The sequence below is a fragment of the Arachis ipaensis genome, chromosome B5 (genome assembly GCF_059453495.1).
Source record: "Arachis ipaensis isolate K30076 ecotype BB chromosome B5, ASM5945349v1, whole genome shotgun sequence".
NCBI lineage: Eukaryota > Viridiplantae > Streptophyta > Magnoliopsida > Fabales > Fabaceae > Arachis > Arachis ipaensis.
Window position 1 is genome coordinate 60917244 of NC_142440.1, and position 18269 is coordinate 60935512.

The window sequence follows — 18269 nt, forward strand, 5'->3', positions numbered from 1 at the left end:
TGTGGTTACTTGATGAGGTACCAGAGAGACGTCATATGGAAATTTCTGATCGTGCAGAGGGTTCGTAGATGATGTTCCACCTGACTTGAGTTTTGAAGACCTAGAACGTACTTTCCCTCGCTTTAGTAGTTTAGAGGGACTGGGTGAGTATTGAGTCTAGGCTAGCCTGGGTGCCAACTTAGGGACTTCTTGAATAGGTCAGGGTCTGGGATGTTGTATGTACATATATGTATATAGTTATTAACTAGCTACTTGTAGGGGTGTTCTAACCAAGATCTATATTCCAGTAAAGGTTAGATGACTAAATGTTGTTAGCTATTTGAGATGTATTTATATGTGGTTGTTTATAATTGTTTTATCTTCTATTATTTGTGAATTGATTATGAATGATTCTGTTTATTAATCCAAACATTTAACAAAAAGTACCTCACAAAATAACTATGCTTTTAACAACGAATCAGGCTCATATAATAAATAATAGATAATAATTAGGAAGACAAGTTGGTAGCGCTCAATTTCTAGTATGATCATGACATACTAGAAATTGAGTCGTTACACTTGTAACATACTCTTCTATGCTCCTGTAGCTCCGCACTAAACCTTCGTAATTATAGCTGAAAGGGGTAAAAATTAGGGGCAAAAACTGGGGAGTTCTTAGTAGGATTGGGGATAGATAGTTAAATTTGTATTATCACAGTTCAGTCATTCGCAGCCCGACACAGGGAGCAAGAACAATAACCAGTCATAGAAGTTCAAATTAACAAGCAATGAAAATCACAAACACACTCAAGCAAAAACAAACAATTCACAACACCGAACCAAATGCAAAAAATACAAACAAGGATGATGCATGTCTATTCCAATCGCAAGTAATGAGCTCATTTGTCGGTTTCAACTCACACCCGACGAAATCTAACTTGCAAGTCGGAAAAGGCATTCCAGTGACATAACCTCTGCAAGTTCCTACTTCTTGCAGACACTGATTCTCTAGTTGAATTATGTCAAACATGACCTCTACAAGTACTTACAGGCGCTGATTCTCCAACTGAAGCATGTGATCCCTTCTCCTGGAAGGCATTCCATATTTACGGGCATCCCTGCAAAATTATTCACACAAAGCCCACGGCTTGTTAACATTTATCCTTCGGCACCTAAACCATACTATCATCACCCTCTCGTGACCTTCCCATAATCACACATGCCAATTTATCTTCTTTTTTTCTTTTAAAACCAATACCACCTCTTTGTGACATTCTCCAAAACCTTTAAAATAATTTCACTTAAACCAATTCTTCTTTCAAAAGACAAAGGAAAACCATTTATTAGTTAAACCCCTCAACAAGGCTTCTAAACTTTAGGGGAGCGACAACCAATCTCATTTCCTTAAGTTCGTTAGAAATCCTTAAAAATCATTATTCTCTTAAATTGAATTAACTAAATAAAGTTTCTAAATCAAATCAAAACCAAATCATACAAATTAGAAGTTCCGAACCAATTTCAAAACTAAAACCAATCCCAGTTACATCCTTAAAACTAATTCTTTAACTTTTTCCAAGATGTCGCAAAATGAAATCATTCAATCAAAATTCAATTACTTTTAAAATTCACTAAAACTCCTCCAAATAAAATTCTTAAGTCAAATTCAAAACATAAGCCCTTTTCATATTTAAATCAACCTTAAAACATAATACTTTCCTCAAATAAGTTAAAATTGTAAAATAATTCTTTTCTTACTAAGTCGACTTCAAAACATATACTTTTCTTAAATGAATTAAACTCGAAACATAACTATTTTCTTAATAAATCAAAAATCAAATAATACAATTTCTCAAATCCAATCTTTTTCTAAATAATATTTCAAACAAAGTCTCAAATTTTATAACAAAATTTTGGCAGCATCTCCTCTAAAATTCGGACTTTGCCAACCTTTTCGGGTCCCAGCCAAACCATTTCTAAAATTCTTTTCAAATCATTTCCAATAAATCAAAATCATTTCTAATATCAAAATATTTATAAAATCAAAAAAATTAAAAATCAAACAGCTTCCAAAATCAAACCATTTTTATATCTCAAATCATTCCATCAATTCATCAATTCATTTCATATTAAATCTCAATGTCATCATCAAATCTCATCAATTTCACTTGATCATTGTAAATCCTTGTCCAAGCGTAAATAGTTAAGTAATTAATTTAATATGGACAAAAATGAGTGAAAATTTTAGGATCATAATTTGATAATTTAAATATGATATTTGGACTCAGTGAATTTTTCTGAGTCAGAAAACATAGCTTTTGGTGTAAAAACACGAAGTGGCATTTTAGCCGGCAGTACCGGCTGAAATCTATCCAATACTGCAGCTGAGAAAATTAAATATGAGCGAGAAAAGTTAATAAACTAGAATTTATGATTTGAGAAAGTAAAAATATTTAAAATGCGAATTAAAATGCTAACTTTAAAGGTTTTGGCCCAAAGTTTAGCCAAATAGGCTAAACCGAGTGAACCGGGCCCAAGCAGACCTAAGCCCAGATATATATAACATCACTAAACATACTTTCAGCCACCATACTCCCCCATTTATGAGAGAAATCCGAGAATAGAGAGGAGAGGGAAGAAGAGAGAAACCCTAGCCTCCTTGAAACTTCAAACCACTATAACTTTCTCTCCGGTGCCCCGATTGACGAGCCGTTTGCAGTCATGCATCGCGCTCCTCCTCCTCTTCAATTCTATCTAGGTATTGTGGTGAGTATTTCTAAGCTCCTTGTCCAGTTTTGTTTTTCCCTTTAATTTGCATTTTTGGTTAAGTGTATGTTGAGATATTGTGATTTTGGTTGTTTAGGGCTGCTCTATGATGGGTGAGCATCTTATACCCTTTTTTTAGTTATTATTATATTTCTTTGAAATAAGTTTTATTTATTTTTACTTGATTTTAGTGCAAAAAATCATCTTTGGATGCTACTTTGAGTTTTTCTTGTGTTTTTATAGTTTTAGGTAAAATTCGGAGCAGTTTGGAGAAGCCTGGAGCAAGAAAGAAAAATGCTGACAGCTCCTCCTTAGGCGCTAAATGCCCACCTGGCGTTTAATTCCAGCAAGGGGCATAAAGTTAGAGGCGTGCTTCCCATCTGGGAGTTTAACGCCCAATCCTGGCGCTAAACGCCAGCAAGCAGTCCGTTTCATATTCTAGTGGGCCTCCAAAGTGGATTTAGCACTTATTAGTTTTATCTTATTTTATCTTTGTAATCTTTAATTTAAAATAATGTCTTTTAGGTTAGCATTTATTATTAGGTTAGTATTTAGAGGAAGAGATCAATTAGGTTTAGGATCATCTTCCTTCTACATCTTTTCAGAACCATGTTTTCTTTGTAAGTTATGAGCAACTAAACCTCCTGGTTAAGGTTAGGAGCTCTGTTTATTTCTATGGATTAACATTATTACTTTTCTATTTTAATATATGTTTGATTCAATTCTAAGGTGTGTTTTCATTCTTAATCTAATGAAACTGGGTGGAACGGAAGTATGACCATTTTTCTACATGGGTTCTTGAGATACTTGGGAGAGGTCGCTAGAACCACAGTTTGAGAACACACCTCATAAATGGCTAATCCACAACCTGTTGGGGACATAGGAACATCTGTTCAACCGGAATTTGGGGTGATTAAGGCCTTTGTGGTATAAACTATTTTTCTGAACTTCACCCTCCAATTCGAATTGAATGACCACGGGAGTGGCATTTGATGAGGATCAGAGGAGATTAATCATTAAGGAATTAGGGTTAATCACTTACAGTTTGCCATAGAATGAATCATTCATTGTTAAAATAGTTAGTGAGAAGTATTAATCCAGAAAGATAAACATCTCTGAGACCTTAACTGTTTTCTTATATTGATTTTACACCAATCTTTTATCGCTTTGATATTTATTTGTTTTATGTGTTTTCAACAACAACCATCTTTTACTGTTTTCCTGACTAAGCCCATGAGGATAACTATTACTTTCTCAGTCCGACAATCCTCGTGGAATCGACCCTCACTGACTTGAGGTATTACTTGGATGACTCGGTGCACTTGCTGGTTAAGTTATGCGAGTTCTAATTTTGCGCACCAAATTTTTGGGCCCATTGCCGGGGATTGACAACTACCGGTTGTCTTGTTACTTAGATTAGGTATTTTTGCTATTTTTTTAAATTATTTTTCTCTTTAATTTTTGGTTCCTATATTGCTTATTTTTCTTAATTTTTGATTTTATCTTATTTATTTTCCCTTTAAATTCAAATCTTGTTTTAGTTATTTAATTCCAAATTCTAAGTTTGGTGTCCTTTAGTATTTCCTTTTTCTTTTTGAATTTCAAAAATTTCAAATCTTTTTGGTTTTACTTTTTGACAATTTTAAGATTAATTCTTGCATTCTTATTTTTTAATTTACTTTTTTGTTAATTGCTTACTTTATCTTATTTTATTTCATTTTAAGATAGCTCACTGGGAGATCTCTATACTCTGACATAGTCCCACCTTTTCTTTGTTTCTTATTGTTTATGAGCAGAAACAAGGACAAGGAACCCCTTCTTGATTTTGATCCTGAACCTGAGAGGACCTTAAGGCAACGTTTGCAAAAAACTAAAGTTTACAAAGCCAGAGAGATTCTCATGGAAACCTTTGAGAAGGAAGCTGTTCATATCCTGGGTCGAGCTGTCCGACCCGGGATGTTCAACGACAAGTTGATGTGTGGAAAATGATCCAACACAAACTCACCGGCAAGTGTACCTGGTCACATCAAGTAATAATAACTCACATGAGTGAGGTCGATCCCACAGGGATTGAAGGATTGAGCAATTTTAGTTTAGTGGTTGATTTAGTCAAGCGAATCAAGTATTGGTTGAGTGGTTTGCAATTGACAGAAACTAAATTGCTTGAAATGTAAAGGGAGAGGGGTAAAATGCAGTAAATTAAAGAACAAGAAAGTAAAGAAGCAGAATCTTAAAGAGCAAGTAAGGTAAATTACAGAAACTTAGATTGCAAGAAAGGTAAATGGCTAAATCTTAAAGTGCAAGAAATGTAAATTGCTTGAATTGTAAAAGGAATTGGGAATTGGGATTACAGAATTTAAACAAGCAAAGGTAAATTGTAATAAACAAAAGAGTAGAGGAGTAATTGAATTGAACTAGATCTCAACAGAAAAGTAAAATTGCTTTGAAAATTTAAAAAATAGAAAATGAGCAATGCTTAATTTGCAGCAATTTAAAAGTAGTTGAAGATCTCAGGAGTGGAAGAGACTAGATAACAAGTCTAGATCTCAAATCTTTCCTTGATCCAACAAGAACAATTACAAAAGGAAATGAAAAGTAAATTGCAGAAGTAAATTGTAGAATTAAAGAGAAGATGAAGCAGTAAAGTAAACAGAAATGGAAATTCAATTATGCAGAGAAAGTAAACAAGAGATCTCAAGGTGAGATTGAAACAGAAGTTCTTCAATTCTTCACCAAAGATCAAAAGCAAGAAAATAAAAGAGTGCTCAAGCAAGAACAAGGAAGAAGAGAGATCAATTCTCCTTCCAAATTATCTAAGATCCAAATTCAAAAGTAAAAACTCAAAATGAAAATGAAAGTTAAAAGGAAAATTCAAAGTAAAGTCTAGAGGTCTCAAAGGTAAGGTCCTCTCTAAATCAAACTAACACCTATTTATACACTTCCTAATTTAGATCTACGAATTTGGGTGGGCTTTAAAATTTGGTGAAGAAATGAATTAAATTGAATTTTTAGTGAATTCTTGGCCCAATATTGAACCTTCCAGGGGAAAGCTCAGTTGGAAAACCAAACTGAGCCCCCAAGTGCTGCTGTCCGTGTCCAATTTTGATGCACCCAGCCTTGATTGAATTGATTTTCAATAGAGCTCAGTTGGAATTTTAAACTGAGCTCTATGTCTTGGCCGTGTCATGGTGCGCACAAGGCTTGCTCCTTGGTGCTTCTTGTTGCGTGTCACACCCCCTTGGTGAGCATTTTGTTGCGCTAAAGAGTGGGAAGCTTGGGGAGAGTAGTGCTCAGTTGGGAAAACCAATTGAGCTCTCCTTGGTGGTGCCTTGCTCTTGTCTTCATGGTCCCAGGTTCAAATCCTGGTGGAGGCAAATGGATACAAATTCCCTTGGAAGAGTGGAGTGTAAGGAGTGCTTGTACAAGGAAGCTCCAGGTTCGAACCTTGCGGGAGCCATCTTGGCTCATTTTCCTTTCACCAAGAGTAGCGCTCCTTCCTTGCAAGTGAGAGGCTCCCAAGTTCGAATCCCACTGAATGCAATTTGTGGAGCCAATTTTCCTTATGCCTAGCAATATAATGTAGCGCTCAGTTAAGTAAAGCAATTGAGCGCCTTTGCCTCCTTAGAGTAGCGCCTTCTTGTCATCCATTAGGTGCAAGGTTCAAGTCTTGGTGAATGCTTTTTGGCTAATTTCCCTTGCAAGCTAGGTAGCGTGACGTTCCGTGTTCGAACCTTGGGGAAGGCTTTTTGGCCCATTTTTCCTTGTTTTCCTTGCAAGGAGCGTTCCTTGCTTTTCCTTGGGTCATGAGTTCGACACCTTGAGGCTTCACTCCTTGGGATTTCATCTTGAATTAATTTTTAAGAGCCCCCGATAACGCTCAATTAGTGAACTGAGCTTCATGTTGTCTCCTTGCTTTCTTTAGTGCTCAGTTGACTAATTGAACTGAGCTTGGTGCTTTGTCCTTTCCCATTTTTCCTTGTGAGGCTCAGTTTGCTTTATCAACTTAGCTTTCCTTCTTCCTTGCTGTTGCTAAGCTTTTCTTCTCTTGGGCACGCTTTTTGCTTCCATTGGAAACGTTTCTTATTTCCTTTGGGCACGCTCCTTAAGCCACGCTTTTCTTATTTTCTTCTTTCTTCACCTACAAGTAATCAAATCAACCAATCGAAGTATCACAAATTTCACAAGGCTTATAAATCATTAAAAATCAATTAAATTTGGCTTCAACCTCATGATTTAGCATCAAATAAATGGTGGTTATTTGATTCAAAGAAGCCATGCAATTCCAATCCAAATTACTAACTTATAATGCAAGAAAGTGCATAAAACCTAATAAAATCAAAGAAAAAGGCTAGTGAAACTAGGCTAAGATGACTTGTCATCACAAGTCCACCGACCTCTTCAGGTCAGGACTATCTGACTTCTTCTTAAAAAGTTCGGCCAAATCACCAAGAAGAAGCCCAAAAAGGGCCCAAACAAGAGGAACACGACCCAAAACCAAAGGCAGCCCAAGCCTAGAGAGATAAGGGCAGTTCCCTTAAATATAAGATGACTTCACTCAAAGATAAGATAAGATAAGATAACTATCTTATCTCTAGAAAGGTCATTCCACACCATTATAAATACACTGGAGCACCCAGGTATAACTCATACTTTGATTCTGCTAAAAACCTGCTTAATACCCTTGCTAACTTAAGCATCGGAGTCCCTTGCAGGTACCACCACCCTTTGGTGACGAAGGATCAGCACCACCACCAGTCCAACAAGTCGGACACGATAGCTCCGGCCACCACCCACAAGTCAGACACATCAGCTCTGATCAGTACAGAAGATCTCATCCGAGATCGACCTACAGTTTCAGGTAACCCTCGGAACATTGGTGCCATTGCCGGGGAATCTGGAGGTCATCCCATCATCATGGTGGACAACCTTGACAACGACCACAATTCAGATTTGGAGAACAGAACGCCACACAAGAATGCAGAGGTCACAATAGACGATGCTTCTCAACCTTATAAAGACAAGAATTTACCAAACACGGGAGCCATGGAGGCACTTCAGGATCGCCTAAAATAACTCAAAAAAGAGGTCGAGTATCAACCGGAAGCCGAGAGAGACCTACGAAGGGAAGCTAGGCGACGCCATGAATTAGAGGACAAGCTCCTAAAGCTCGAAGCCGATCTCAAATCTAAAACTACTCGATCCAGCCACGAAGATAGTTCCCGCAAGGACCAAGACCCATTCACCAAAGAGATCATGAAGGCCAAAATATCAAAAGACTTTAAACCTCCCGACATGACTCTGTACGATGGCACATCAGATCCCAACCATCATCTCAGCAACTTCAGAAGTAGAATGTATCTCACCGATGCCTCAGACGCAACTCGATGCAAAGCCTTCCCGACTACCTTGATGAAGACAGCAATTAAATGGTTCGACAATCTGTCCCCCAGGTCCATCTCAAGCTTTAACGACTTTCCCTCATACAATGAACCCTCTCTTTCACCACTGCCCCCAATGATGCCCTCACGCTAGAACTAAGAGATCTTGACTCTCAATTCTAAAGGCAACAAGAGGGGACGAAAAAGGAGTTTAAGGAGCTAGGAGCCAAGATGGCTATCATAGCAGAAGCCGTTAGCAACATGGTCTCCTCCTGACTAAGCCTAAGCAACCAAGGTACTCCCATTGATGAATGTGGAGAAGCAACCAAGGAGCTTAGTGATGGAGTGAGTTTGGAGCTTCAAGGTGAAGAAGAGGAGTTGAAGAAAGAATTGGCACAAGGGGAGGAAGTTAAGACAATTGAGCCAGAAGGAGTGGTTGAAGACCTAGGAGATGTTGGAAGTCCATAGGGATATAGAATTATAGAGCCATCTTCCAAGATGCTTGATGTCGATGTTGAGGAGGGTGTACAACCTCCAAAGCATATCATGATTGAAGACTTTGAAGAGGTTGATCAAGAGATGGAATCAATCATTGAGGAGTTCCTATCTACAATTGAATCCTCTCTCATTGGGCTTGAAATTGAGGACAAAGAAGAAGATGCACAACCTCTCATGCCTTTGGTGAGCAATGAAGAAGAAATTGAATTGGAAGAAAGCCACCAAGAGGAAGAGGTTGATGTTGAGGAAAGTTGTAAAGAGGTGGAGGTAGTCAAGAAGGAGCACAAGGGCGTAGACCTCGTATTGGCTAAGTGTGGGGAAGTCCCCCTTCCTAAGTCACCACACTACACAACATTCAAGTGGGTAAAATTCTTATCTCTAATCTTTACTTTCCCACTTGAATATGGTTCGATTGAAAATGATGGTCAACTTAGAGCTCTTTGTGGAGTTAAGAGTAGGAGAGAATTGTGTAGTGGTTGGAAACATCACTCCAAGTTCATGATGGTTGCATGCTTGAAATTGAATAGTAATGGTTGGTGTAGAACCAAATTTTATGGGTCTAGGAGAATGTTTGGATGCTTAATTGAGAATTCACAAGCCTTGTCACCCAAACTTAACTATGGTAGTCAACGAGAAGATGCGTGAAAGAACAAGGTTTGGGACCCCGGAATTTATTTCAACAATCAAAACTCTTGGGACCTTGTCATCTACCTAAGCTTACTTGAAGGCCTTGTGCACCTAATTTGGGATCCCGGTGGACATTGGAGATGCAAACAATGGTGGGGATTCAAGGATGAATTCAAGCATAAACTACCCTAGCAAGGACCCCCACAAAATGTCCAACTTAAGGACTTAAACTAAAAGTGCTAGGTGGGAGACACCCCACCATGGTAAACTCTTTCCATTCTCTTGTATATATACTTAATAAGTGATTGGAGTTACCATTATAGGTAGTTTTCTTCTTTTCTATACTCTTATACATTTTGTTTCGATGATAGGTTGTAGTAGTGTGTTTTGATTAGTTTAGATTGTTGTTAAAGTAGGTTGCTTGTAGTATAAGTTTTGTTTTTAGTGTATTTGAAAATTTTTCAAAAAAAAAAACCAAAAATATTTGTTGTTAAATTTGATTTTTGATTGTTTTAGAATGCTTGTAGATTAGGAGAGTGTCCTGTTTTTGAAAAAAAAAGCGCGCATCGGCGCGCAAGCGCGCATCGGCGCGCAAGCGCGCATCGGCGCGCAAGCGCGCTATGCGCTTGCGCGCCGGCGTGGTTTCACAACTTCTAGTACTAAAACCCGAGAGTTGTGCCCACTTTATGCCTACTTTGTGCTGGCAATCCACGCGTACGCGGGATTGTCCCTGCTGCATCCACACGTAAGTGCACATGGCACGTACGCGTCCTTCTGCCAATCTGCGCATCGACGCTTGGGCGTGCATGATGCGTCCGCGTCGCAAAAAAAAAAGAGTTTTTTCTCATCTTCTATTTTCTTTTGTCCATTGCATTCGCATACTTCTATTCTTTACATTTTCATTTTGTTTTTATAGCTTGTTTTTACTTTCTTTTTTTTTAGCTTCTTATTTGAATAATGGTGTTGAATTTTCTTACTCAATTGTTGAGAATTTCTTGGTTAATCTTGGTGCTTTGTGACTTGTTTGACATTAATTGTGATATTCACTCTACACACAAGATTATTGCTTTAGTCCTTCCTAACTCATGATCCCTTGTTTTTATACATTGTGTTAGGATAGGACCAAATACTCTCATGCTTATCCCTAATCTTGTTTGTGTCAATTTTCGTTTGAACTTGATGTTCAACATGCTCTTCATGCTTTAACTTGTTCTTGCATAGGGTATTAGTTAATATGCCTTAGCTTATATTGTTTTCTCACTCACATGTTTTAGCTACCATGTAGTAGAGAACCTTACTTTTATTTGGCATTAGCCCCCGCCTATGTTCTAATTGCTTTCATATCTTTGTTGTAGGCTTACTTTTCTTTCTTTTTCTCTCCTTTGAGGTTGGCCACCAAATGAGGAAAAGAAAGAGCTTCTAAATGGGGCAACAAACAAGTTCACCCGCACAACCTTTTGAAGGAGCTCATTAGTTGTAGCAACCCGTCCACCTTGCTCTTCTTTGCATGCACCGAGGACGGTGCAAATTTCTAAGTGTAGGGAGGTCGTCCGACCGATCTCCATGGGTAACAATTTCCTTCCAACACCAATTTTTCAATTTTTTTTGCCTTTGTTAGATTAGTTGTTGCATTACATGATAGGTTGCATGCTAGTTATAATTTGTACATATTTCACCATTTTTTTTATGTTAGGACTACTTGGTTAGGGTGATGATTTCTTTTCCAAGAAAAATTATTTTTAGGGCACCCTACCAATTTGAAAAAAAATCTATGACAAACTTGCTTGAAGAATGTATTTTGGAACATGGTTTTTGAGCTAATAACACAAGCATGTGAGTTTTGAGCCTAATTGCGTGGTTACATTTTATAACCACTTATTTTCATTCTTGTGTGCATTATTCTCTCTCTATGATTGTAATCTTTGATTTGTTTGATTCTTTATGTCCATTATTCAATGTATACATGCATTTATATGATTGATGCCATCATTTCATTCAGCTCACTTACCCAAATAGCCTACCTTTCATCAACCATTGTTAGCCGAATTTGAGCCTATTTAATCCCTTTTGTTCTTAATTTTTAGCACATCAACACCCCTAAGTGAAAAATAATAAATGTCCCTTAATTTGGATCTTTGATTGGCTTAGGCTAGTGAGGGTGTGTATCATTTGGGTATGGGAAACTTGGGACATTGGTTGAGAGAAAAGTATGTTTTTGTATTTTTGTTAAAAATATTGGGAATTGGGTACATATTCATGCACTATATGTAAAACCATATGCATTGATATGTTTGTATATACTAAAAAAAATGATAAAGAAAAAGAAAAAGAACATATATATATAGAAAAAGAAAAAAAAAGAGAAAAAGAAATAAAAAGGGGACAAAAATGCCCCAAAGTGAAGTTCAATAAAAATCAATGCATATGTGTGGTGAATTAAGAAGAATGCATGAGTATGTGAAAAAGTGAAAATCATGGGTAGCTAGGTTGTGTATTAGAATTGTATAGGTTGTTATATGTGTTAGGTGAGAGCTTAGGTTAATCAAAGATTCAAATTTCAAGCTCACTTGACCATATGCACCCCTACCTTTACCCTAGCCCTATTACAACGTATGAATAAGTCCTCATGATGAATGTATGCATGCATTGAATAATTGTTGATTGTTAGATGAAAAATAAATCTTGGAAAGCATGAGTAGAAGAGAATTGAGTGATCGACCCTATACACTTGAGCGACTAGAGCGGATACACTTCCGGTGAGGGTTCGATGCTCAATTCCTTGTTCCCAGCTTTCATGAGCTTTCTTCTTGCAAGTCTATTTGAACTTCATTTTGATATTTGAATTGGTAGAATTCATGAGTTATCATACTACTTAGCCAGTTAGCCCTACTTGATATATATTCTTGGAGATTGATTTACTTTTGATCAAGTAGGTAGAATCATTTTGCATTTAGTTGCATGCATATAGATAGGAGCATATAGTTTGTTTGCATTGAATAAATGTTCATACCCTTTTCTTGTCCTTCTTTATTCTTAGCATGAGGACATGCTTGGTTTAAGTGTGGGGAGATTTGATAAACTCCAATTTTGTGATTTATCTTGTGCTTAATTTGGGAGACTTTATCACCTTTTCCCACATTTATTCAATGAAATAGCATGGTTTTGCAATTCTCCATGAATTTGTGCTTAAGTGTGAAAACATGCTTTTTAGGCCTTAAAATAGCTAAATTCAATTCATTTTAATTCCATTCAATACCTTGATATGTTTGTTGAGTGATTTCAGGTTCATAAGGCAAGTATTGGATGGAAGAAGTGAGGAGAAAAGCATGCAAAGTGGGAGAACTCATGAAGAAATGAAGGAATCGCAAAGCTATCAAGCCTGACCTCTTCGCACTCAATCGACCATAACTTGAGCTAAAGAGGTCCAAATGAGGCGGTTCTAGTTGTGTTGGAAAGCTAACATCTGGGGCTTCAAAATGATATAAAATTTACCATAGTTTCCTGACGTATAGAGGCACGTACGCATACATGACGTGCACGCACCGATGGATTAGTGTGGGTCCATTTTGGGCAACTCGTTGGGGGCGATTTGTAGCTCATTTTAGGCCCAATCCAACTCATTTCTGATGCTATTTCATGAAGAATTCAAGCTTGGGCAAGGGGGGAGCAATTGTTTGTAACTTAGCATCATGTAGGTTAGTTTCTAGAGAGAGAAGCTCCCTCTTCTCTCTAGAATTAGGGTTCTTAGGACATTTCCATCTTAGATCTAGGTCCAATTTCATGATTTCATCTCATTTCCTTTATGAATTCTTGCTTCTACACTTTCCTTCTCTTAGTTTGTAGTGTTAATTTTTCTTTTATGCTCTCTTTTGTGATGATGAACTCATGTTGGATTTGGTTTACATTTAATGCAATTTAATGTTTGATGTTCTTTTATTGTTGATTTAAGTTGTGATCTTACTTTTCTTGCAATTGGTAGTTGGTAGATTTATTATTCTTGCACATTTATTATGCTTTCCTTGTACACCCACCAAGTGTTTGACAAAATGCTTGGTTGGGCTTTAGAGTAGATTTTGAGCATTCTTGGCTTGGGAAGAGTAATTGGGCAATCTTGAGTCATTAATATCCAATTTAGATTGGTGATCTAGAGTTGTTAGTTAATATCATTTTCAATGACTCTAATCTCTTGCTAATTCAATTAGTGAGTTGATTAGAATTTTTGACTTGAGATTAACTAGTCTTGTTTGATTTTCTCTAATGAAAGATAACCTACACCTTCTTCCAACATTGGGGATGACGAAATAAGATAAATTCTTGTTAAGTATTGTTATGATTAATGACTAGGATAGAAAGCCTATATTCTCAAGTCCTTGCCATGAATGTCTCTCTTTATTACTTGCTTTCTTTAGTTACTTGCTTGATTTATTCTTCTTGTCATTTAAATTCTTGCCCCTTTACTTTTCTTGTCAAACTATAAAATCAAACCCCCGTTGCATTTTCATAGCCAATAATTGATCACTTCATTGCAATTCCTTGTGAGATGACCCGGAGTCTAAATACTTCGGTTAATTTTCATTGGGGTTTGTACATGTGACAACTCAAATTTTTGCATGTGAGGATTCTTTGTTGGTTTAGAACTATACTTGCAACGAGATTTCAATGGTGAAATTCTATACCACCAAGGAACTTGTGAATATTTGCAATTTTAGTTTCTTGAAGTTTTGGTTGATGAATTTTGTGTTTTATGGTTTATATTTGCTTGATTGAATGTTTATTGTTGATATTGTAAATAGTTGGTTATAGTTTTTATTTTCCTTTGCAATTTCCTATGTTTTGGTTTTATGCCCACCAAGTGTTTGTGAAAATGCCACTTGGTAATTTTGAGTATATTTTCACACCTTGGCTTGGGAAATGAGTTCCTAGGATACTAGAGTCATAATGTCCGACATTTAGTGGTAATTCTTGGGTAGTTAGTTGATTCTCGTTTCCATTGACGCTAGCTTTTTACTAAGAAATTAGTAAGTTAGCTAGGACTTATGGATTACGGTCAATTATACTTGCTTGACTTACTCCTCGATGTTAGGAGTTGACGAAGCGAGATTGACTCATCATAGTTGCCATAGTTGTGGTTATGACGATAATAGGATTCCTTAATTCTCATTCCCAAGTCAAGGCTTTTTTATGCATTTTATGCTTCCTTTTTACTTGCATTAATTTCCTTTTTGATAATTTACTAGTTCTTTTATATCTTAGTTCTTTTAATCTTTAGTTCCTTGATTTCAAAACCCCTTTTCCTCACAACTAAGAAAGTGACATCTCAATTGCATTCCTAGGGAGAATGATCCGAGGTTGAATTACTCTAGTTAATTTGTATTCGAAAAATTAAACTTTGATGTTGGAAGTTAGTTGTTGATTTGGGCTATACTTGCAACGAAGAGATTCTATTTTGTAAAATTCTAGATCAACAATAATTTTCATCATCAAGTTTTTGCCGCCGTTGCTGGGGATACAATCGGTGTTATGTTTTTGGTTGTTATGAATATGTCAATAGTGTAAATATCTTATTTTTGGTTGTTTGGTTGTTTTTGTTAATACTTAGGTGTTTATTTTTCTTGTGTATTTATGTCTTTTGCTTTTCTTTTCTACTTTTTCTATGAGCTATCACCCTTGTTGCTTGGAACTTAGTTGTGATTGTATTGTAGGGTATGATGAATTCAAATTGGGATTGCATCATGGAATGGGAGAATTAATTGAGGGAGGAGCAATCTTCCCCAGACTACAACGAGCCAAACCCTCCCTTATGTGCATACCAAACCCAAAGGTATGAACGGTACCCCCTACACAACCCCCAAACACCAATCCTTCAAACACCACACCATCCACATCTATGGAATCAAAATGTCTATACACCTTGCCACCAACCATATGAACCATCACCTCCTTACACACCACCTCAATACCCTCACCCACATAACACACCTTTCAACTAAACAACCTTTCTCTCCACCATTGAACCTTCTTTTTTTCCTAATTGTAAAGTTCTCCAACCCTTGTCTTAAGAGCAACAAGACCTTCAAGCATTCTTCCAAGAGCAAGAAGGGTTCCGAAAGAAGCAAGGGGAGTTCATGGCAAACATAGCTGAAGCGGTGAACCGCTTAGCCTTGCTACGCTCAAACAATCAAGACATCTTCCTTGAGTGATGTGAAGGATCAACTAAGGAGTGTAGTGAGGAGGACACTACAAAAAATTCTGGTTAAAACGGCAGTTTTTTTGGGTATTTATGGCGGTTTGAACCGCCATTATTACCAAGAACGGCGGTTTTAGGAAGTGACGTAATTCTGGGCGCCATTCTGGTTATTATGGCGGTTTTCAGAAAACCGCCACAATTTTCTGGGTTAAAACGGCAGTTTTTGGATAGGTTAAAACGGCGGTTCGAACCGCCATTATTTCCAAATAAAACGGCGGTTTTTTTGGTTGGTTAAAACGGCGGTTCAAACCGCCGTTATTTCCAAGGTAAAACGGCATTTTTGGTTGGTTAAAATGGCGTTTATGAACTGCCATTTTTACCCTAACAGAATGGCGTTTCTGTTGGTTAAAATGGCTTTGAAACCGCCATTTTTACCGGATTAAAACGGCATTTTTAGTTGGTTAAAATGGCATTTTGAACCGCCATTTTTACCCTGACAATAACATTTTTATTGGTTAAAACGGCTTTTAAAACCGCCATTTTTACCGTGTTTAAAAGACGTTTCATGTGTTTAAAATGGCAGTTACAAGCCGCCATTTTTACCGGATGAAAATGACATTTTTTATCGTTTAAAAATGTAGTTTTAACCGTCGTTTTTACCGTATTAAACAAATAATTTTTTGGCCTGCACGGGCAGGAAATTAAATTTCCTTTGGTAGTGTTGGAAGATGGGATTGCCTCTAATAACACCATGCATCGTTGATATGATGATTATGCTTTCATTATAACAAATATGACAAATCACGCATGTTAATAAAGGGGCCCAACAACATAATCAAAGTCAGGATACACTAACTGCACAATATTATCTTAGTCTAGATACATAACCTATAGTGGGCTGCAAAGTGCAAAACCTGTGTGAATCTACACTAATACATCTCCTACCATTAGGGACAAGAACACATGACTTGTGTTCCCATTTTCATAAGGAAAGAGTTTAACAAGTGCTTTTGCATCTCTTAACAAAACAAACACATTACAAGAAGAAAATAGTACTCGATAGCTTTGCAGAAAAAGACAAAAGACTAACTGAAATACACATTCTTATATTTTTATGTAGGGAACTTAACATACCCTCATAGATATTGGGTGTTCCTCATGGAAGCTCCAAGATTCGCTGTGGCATCTGAAACTTTCTCCTTGGCAGCTTCGTAACGATCCTTAGCCTCCCTGGACATGGTATCCTTTGCTGACTGGTATGCCTGATCAACTTCTTGCTTAGCTTGGTCAAAAGTTTCTGCCATTTTTTGTCTTCCATATTCCATTGCCCCACCCATCTTGTCTCAAGCATCATAGGCCCTATCTCCAACCACGTTCATTTGCTCTTTGGCTCCATCATAGGCATCACCTGCGTTATCTCTTCCATACTCCATTGCTCCTTTTACTTTATTCTTTACATCGTAGGTTCTCTATGAAGCCATCCTCATTCTCTCTCTGGTTCTATCATAAGCATTGTTTGCTTTGTCCTTGGCATATTCCACCGCCCCACCCATCGAGTTCTTGGCATCATACAATTTTTCTGACATCATATCCGAAGCCATGTTTATTTTCTGCTTACCCTCCTCATAAGCATTGGCTGCTCTATCTCTTCCGTAACTCATGGACTCGGCCATGTTATCTTTAGCATTTTGTGCCATGGTTGAAGCCTTGTCCGACGCGGAGGACATCGTCTGCTTAGCATTCTCATAGGTATCTGCCATTCTTTCTCTAGCATTACCCATGGCTTATTGCATCATGATTTTTGCATCAGTTTCTCTATCTGTTGGCATTCTGATGATCTTGCCATCTCCGTCATAAGCCTGGCCAGCATTTTCCCTTTCATACCCCATGGCTCCTGAAATTGTTTCCCTAGCATCTGCTACCCTTTGAGATGCATACTCTGAAGCTCCTAAATAAACAAGACAAAGGCCATTCTAGGATTAAGTGTGAGAGACTTAACCATATATACTATATACTATGTAACACAATATGATGATTGCATCAAAGTTGAATTCACAATAGAATCATAATAGAAAGTGCAAAGATCGAGCAAATACCGGATGCCGTAGATTTGAATGACTCTATAGCCCTCGAGGCAGCATCTTCAGCTTTATACTTCATGTCATTAGCCACTTGTCCAAGATCATTTTGACCACTTGATTTGAATTCCTGCCATGGCACGAAGTGCCCATGCCTGGACCAATGGATTTGTGTCCCCCAGGTCCTTCTGGAAACAATTAATTGATAGCTATTCTTCATTTGGATGCCTAAAGAATGAAACAGAAAAAGCAAGAGAATGATGGCCTCATAACAACAATTCATTATCTAACAAAATTTAACATTTTATAATACTACAGCTCATGAAACTGGGGTATAACTACTTGAGGGTCAATAGGACATTTTTCTAGGGTCAATAAGACTATTGATCAATAGGGTCAATAGTACATGTGCTTCTTCACTTCCAATGATTGAGAAGCAACATTTTTAACAACCTGCAATTTTTCATTCAATGGTAAATGGAGGGAGAACAGAACGTGAGAAAGAGTAAATGATTGGAAAAAAACATGAATAATGGAAATTATATTATTGTGCTTATTTTCCTTCCCCTACCAAAACAAGAAGATTATAGTGCCAATTTAAAAGCCTCAAACTTCATCTAATTGGCTTGGTTAAAAGAGATTAGAACAGAACCAATAGGAACATATGTGACATGTAACAATGAATCAAAGAAAAATTCTCCCTATAATTTATATTTACATTGCATTTGAAGAGGCATAGCTTTCTAGTGATAAGGATTA

The 18269-nt window shown here is 37.2% G+C and overlaps 1 protein-coding gene and 1 pseudogene across 1 annotated transcript in view; one reads left to right on the top strand and one right to left on the bottom strand.

The window, feature by feature from the left end:
- LOC107643621 (uncharacterized) overlaps positions 1 to 18269 on the top strand; it is an 85076-nt gene that overhangs the window by 42234 nt on the left and 24573 nt on the right. The gene's annotated exons all lie outside the window — the stretch shown is intronic.
- LOC107640597 (uncharacterized) lies at positions 16776 to 17213 on the bottom strand (annotated as a pseudogene).